Source organism: Oryctolagus cuniculus, chromosome 1 (assembly GCF_051225735.1).
Source record: "Oryctolagus cuniculus isolate XC-2025 breed Fujian yellow rabbit chromosome 1, ASM5122573v1, whole genome shotgun sequence".
Classification (NCBI taxonomy): domain Eukaryota; kingdom Metazoa; phylum Chordata; class Mammalia; order Lagomorpha; family Leporidae; genus Oryctolagus; species Oryctolagus cuniculus.
The window spans coordinates 218,331,400-218,336,987 of NC_142867.1; the positions used below are offsets into that span (position 1 = coordinate 218,331,400).

The 5,588-nt window shown below is 50.6% G+C and overlaps 1 long non-coding RNA gene across 1 annotated transcript; it reads right to left on the reverse strand.

Moving 5' to 3' along the window:
* Window positions 1-2,447: 2,447 nt before the first annotated feature.
* LOC149128870 (uncharacterized) lies at window positions 2,448-3,897 on the reverse strand. The gene is made up of 3 exons (XR_016213835.1): window positions 3,818-3,897; window positions 3,291-3,347; window positions 2,448-2,666 (listed from the first exon to the last, which is right to left on the reverse strand). It is a non-coding gene; the product is annotated as an uncharacterized LOC149128870 (long non-coding RNA).
* Between the last annotated feature and the right edge of the window lie 1,691 nt (window positions 3,898-5,588).

A 5,588-nucleotide genomic window follows, 5' to 3' on the forward strand; every position in this document is an offset into this window, starting at 1 on the left:
TGGGGGCCCCTGAGACGTAGGTAGAACGTCCTGCACAAGCCGGCTGCCAGCTGTGGCTGAAAAGCTTGTTTCCAGACCGGCTGGCATCTCCCCTGCTAATAGCTTCTTGTGCTGCATGAGTGACTTTGCAGTTTTAAATCACCTCTTCAAGTTAGTTGCAATCTTCCACCCTGAGCAGGCAGAGGAGGGAGATGAGCCCCCCGGGGGGAGATGGGCCATCTCCATGAGCCCCAAGCCAATCAACACACAGTATGTGAACCCCCCGTGCAAAGGGCACCCCCACAGAATGCCTGAAAAACCCTGGGCACTTCCTGAAAGCAGGCGTCCCATTCGGGGACGCCGCCGGCTCTCCTCTCGGACCAGACGCGTTTCTGTCAAATAAAAGTTTCTGCCTCTTTGCAAATTGTTTCCCAGCTTTTTATTTCTCTACTAAGCTGAGGAAAAGAACCCATGGGACTTGCCCCTGCAACCACCCTCCCCTCCACAATCTGTAGCATGGGGTAAAGGAAGGGAGGGAAGGGAGGCACTGAAGATGTCTATAGGGTTCCGCCTTCCGTCCCAGGAAGAGGATGCCATCCATAAGCGAGTTTGCAACCCACAAGGAGAGAAGCGGTGCTGTTTAGAAATGGGAAATCAGAGCATCTCTGGTGGGAGCTCAGGCTACGGATGAATGCAGCTGACAAAGGGCATGGAATAAGCCACGCCGGGGCCCCCGGAGCTGTATGTGCCCCACACTGGGGATGCCCGGGTCTCCAGAAGGAGGTAGAACTGCTTCGAATTTTCCTCGAAGCCTCTGGTCTGCCGGTTCCAAAGCTCTACCTTCTCTCTGGGGTGGGGAGCCACCAGCAGCCACCCCCACCCTGTCCCCAGGAAACCATCTAAGATCTTGTCCTCTTCTGGACTGAAAAAACCACAACTGCTAATGTGGGCTGGGTGACAGCTCGGAGCAACGCACTAAGGACTTCACAAATCTCATCTCGTTAAATCCATACAACTGCTCTCGTAGGGCTGCTTTACAAACCAGAGCACGAAGGCTCAGGAAACAGAACAAACTTTCCTAGGGGCACACACCTAGTCAAGGTCAAAACCAGCAGGTGAACCCAGATTTAACTCCAATCAAAATCTTTTTTTATAAAAGAGATATTATTTATGTATTTGACGGGTAGAATTACAGACAGTGAGAGGGAAGACAGAGAGAAAGGTCTTCCTTCCGTTGGCTCACTCCCCAGATGGCTGCAATGGCAGGAGCTGCGCTGATCCGAAGCCAGGAGCCAGGAGCTTCTTCCCAGTCTCCCACATGGGTGCAGGGGCCCAAGCACTTAGGCCATCCTCTGCTGCTTTGCCAGGCCATAGCAGAGAGCTGTATTGGAAGAGGGGCAGCCGGGACTAGAACCGGTACCCATATGGGATACCAGCGCCGCGGGAGGAGGATTAACCTACTACGCCACAGCACTGGCCTCTCAAAATCCTCTTTTAAAAGAGTTATTTATTTGAAAGTCAGAATGACAGAGAGGGGGTGGTGGATATATATATATATATGTATATATGTATATATATATATATATATATAGAGAGAGAGAGAGAGAGAGAGAGAGAGAGAGAGAAACTTCCATCCCTTGGTTCACTTCACAAATGGTTGTACTGGCCTGGTCTGAGCTAGGCAGAAGCCAAGAACCAGAACATTATCTGCCATGTGGGTGCAGGGGCCCAAGCACTTGGGCCATCTTCCACTGCTTTCCCAGGTGCATTGGCAGGGAGCTGGTTGGGAAGAGGAGCACCTGGGACCAGAACTGGTGCTCATACGGAAGTCCAGCATTGCTGGTGGAAGCTTAGCTCCCTGTACCTCAGTGCTCAAAATCTTAACCAGTATGCATCACCATTCCCTAGCCTGAAGCATTTTCTACTGACTTCCCATTGTTTACGGCCTTGTCTCTTACCCCATATTGAACGCCAGCTCTCTGAGGCTAGAAGGATATTTTAGATCCTTTCTTAATAACTGCCAAATAGCAGAATCGATGCTGCCTCACTTTATGGCTTTGAAGCAGAGACGCTCCCTGCCATGGATCCATCCCTGGTCCTTTGACCCCGCTCCGCCCTTTGGGACCAGACTTCGTCCATTTTAGTGTTCAGGTTTTTTAAGACGTTGTATTTGTGATTATCTTGATTTTAGAAATGAAAAAATAGCCCATGCCGGTTATTAACCACGGCAAGTACCACTCTGAGAAACCAGGAGAATCAAGTAGCTGCTGCTGATTTAAGAATGAGAATTTTAGTTCTTGGGGGGCTGGTGTCGCGGCACAGCAGGTTATGCCACCACCTGCAATGCCAGCACCATTTATCAGAGCGCTGGTTCCAGTCCTAGCTGCTCTGCTTCTGATCCAGCTCCCTGCTAACATACCTGTAAAATCAGCAGAGGATGGCCCAAGCAGTTGGGCCCCTGTATCCACATGGAAGCCCTGGATGGAGTTCCAGCCTCCTGTCTTCTATTGATCAAAACTGCGGGGCAGAGGGAAGAGAGATCTTATAAGAAAACTGAAGCATGGGCTTAGTGTGAGGCCACCGCGGAACACATCCTACTTACCCTGGTGACACATGGTGATCTGCCTCACTCCGCTGGCTTCATCCTGGCCTCCAGGGGGGCCCAGCCGGGTGCCTGAGCAGCATGTCTGACCCCAACGACATAAACACTTAGAGAAGATGTCTGAGGGCAGGAGGAGGAATTGACGGGGACCAGGGAGCTGAGGCCACTGTTCCCTTCTCATCCGCTGCAGGTTCAAATAGCCTTCTCCCCTTTTCTCAACAGCTCACTTGCCCATACGCTCAGCCTGGCAAGGACTGGGTTATGCTCTTTCTTTCCTGCCCCGAGCACCTTCAGCTAACTCAGAGACCAGCCTCCAGCCTCTTATGAATTAAACTGTGGTTTGTGCTGCAGAGCATCCTTGTTGCATTAATTTAAAGCACATAAAAAATCTGAAGTAAAGTATGTTTGCTGCAAATGCTAACTTGCCCGATGAGACTATCAATTAGATCGCCGAGGCATAGAAATTATGGCTGTTAAAGATCTCAAAGGTCATTCTTAGCCTGCTCCAAAGCAAGGAGACAAGCGATACCTGCTGGAGAGGTAGGGGACAGAGTAAGTGAAGTACAAATATTTGACACCAATGGAGTATCAGGCACTGTGCTTGGGACTGAGAATTCAGGAGTCCCGGGAAGCTGCCCATAGATTCCAGGTTATCACAGACGACAACAACAACAACAAAACAATAACAGCAACGATAGCTTCTACTTACAGAGCAATTACCATGTACCGGGTCCTGTACTAAAGCCTTATTGAATCCTTGCACCAGCTGAATGAAATAAAAGGCACTGTTATTATTCTCATATATCAGGTGAGAAAACTGTCCCATAGAAGATTTAAATAACTTTCCCAGTTTCTATTTCTGACTAAGCCCAATGATAGGGACCATATTCACTCTCTCTCCCAAAGCAACTGAAAAAACAAACAGGAGCTTGCAAGACACTGGAAAGGAGTTGTTGGAGGGCAATGACACTGAGAGAAGGGAGACAAATGAGCTGATCCTCACGACTGCCCCATCTGAGTGCCTGCGGTGAGCGTCCAGTCCACACTGCAGACAGGGCAAGCCAGGAAGAGCCCTGCTTACTGCTGGAGCTGGGGATGCCGAGGTGGGCGGCTGAGAGAGTCAAGAGTCTGTAGGGCTGAGTACTAGAGAGAAGGGAGCTCAAGAGCGAGAGAGTGAGAGGCAGAGAGGGAGAAGGGGAGGAGGAGGAGAGGAAGAGGGACTGAGAACACACACACACTCTAGAACTCTGTGCCAGAGCACTCCCAGGTATTGCTTCCGGGTTACTCCCAAGTACTGCTTCTGGGTCAGAGCACATGCGGAACCCGCCTGAGGCCAGGGAAAGCACCGTCGGGGAGGGGCTACTGCTCAGAGTTCATGCAGAACTCCCAAGGGCTGAAGCCAAAGTGCACGTGACCTAGGGGGCATGTGTTGGAGGACTAAGAAGGGGTTCGACTCCTTTGGGGGAAGTTGACCATTGGACCAAGTGCTGATCTGCTCAGGCCCAAGAAAACTGAGAAATCCTGCAGCTGTCCAGTGCTCCAGGGTGACTGAACCACACCCCAGAGAAGCAGTGCAGAGATGTGTTTCAGACACACATGGAAGCTCTGACCCCGCCAGATAAAATAAGTGGATGAGCTCCATATGTGTAGAAAAGGTCAGAAACTCTACATTTCTCTCCTTGCAGGGAAAGCCTACATCATGGTGTGGTGGAGTCATTGCAGTGAGGCCCTGCTCTCTGGTTCACGGATGGCACCTCCCAGCTGGGTCGCCACGTGGGAGGAGAGGCCCGGGAGCTCTCTTTGGCCTTTTTTATAAGGCCAGTCATCCCGAATGGGGGTGGAGAGAGGACACAAACATAGCTTTAAAATAGTCTTTATTTGTTTTAAAGATTTATTTATTTATGTGAAAGGCAGAGTTACAGAGAGAGAGGGAGAGAGAGAGAGGTCTTCCATCCACTGCTTCACTCCCCAGGTGGCTGGAATGGCCAGGGCTGAGCCAAGCCCAGGCCAGGAGCCAGACACTTCCTCCAGGTCTCCCACAGACGTGGCAGTGGCCCAAGCACTTGGGCTATCTTCTGATGCTTTTCCCCACGCCATTAGCAGGGGAGCTGGATTGGATGTAGAGCAGCTGTCACAAAAAACAGCGCTGATATGGGATGCCAACATCACAGGAGGCGGCTTAACCCACTATGCCACAATACCAATTCCCAAATAGTCTTCATTTTATTTATGTATTTATATTAGAAACACAATACTATCCAGCACATAGTAAGATAAAATGTCAAGATGCAGCAGTTCAGAGGCCACTCGGGAGGCCACATGGTGGGGCAGTGGTGAAGTCGTCACTTGGGAGACCTCCATCCTGGATCAGAGTGCTTGGCTATTTGAGTCCTGGCTATTGTGCTTCTGATCCAGCTTCCTGCTGATGCACACACTGGGAGGCAGTAAGTGACAGCTCAAGTCCTTGGGTCCCTGCCAACCACATGGGAAATTCAGATTGACTCCTAGGCTCGCGGCTTCAGCCTTGCCGAGCGCAGGAGTTTGCAGGCATTTTGAGAATAAAAGTGGGTGGAAGATTCTCTCTCTCTCGGCCTTTCAAATGAACAAAATGGGGCCGGCGCTGTGGCTCACTTGGTTAATCCTCTTCCTGCAGCACCAGAATCTCATATGGGCGCCGGGTTCTAGTCCTGGCTGCCCCTCTTCCAGTCCAGCTCTCTGCTGTGGCCCGGGAAGGCAGCGGAGCATGGCCCAAGTGCTTGGGCGCCTGCACCCGCATGGGAGACCAGAAAGAAGCTCCTGGCTCCTGGCTTCGGATTGGTGTAGCTCCTGCCATGGCGGCCATTTGGGGGGGTGAACCAACGGAAGGAAGACCTTTCTCTCTGTCTCTCTCTCTATCTGTCAAATAAATTTTAAAAAATGAACAAAATGAATAAAAATTTTAATAAGATGAACTTACTTTTAAAAATAAATAAAACAACCAGACATGTAAAAGCAAGAAAATGGGGCC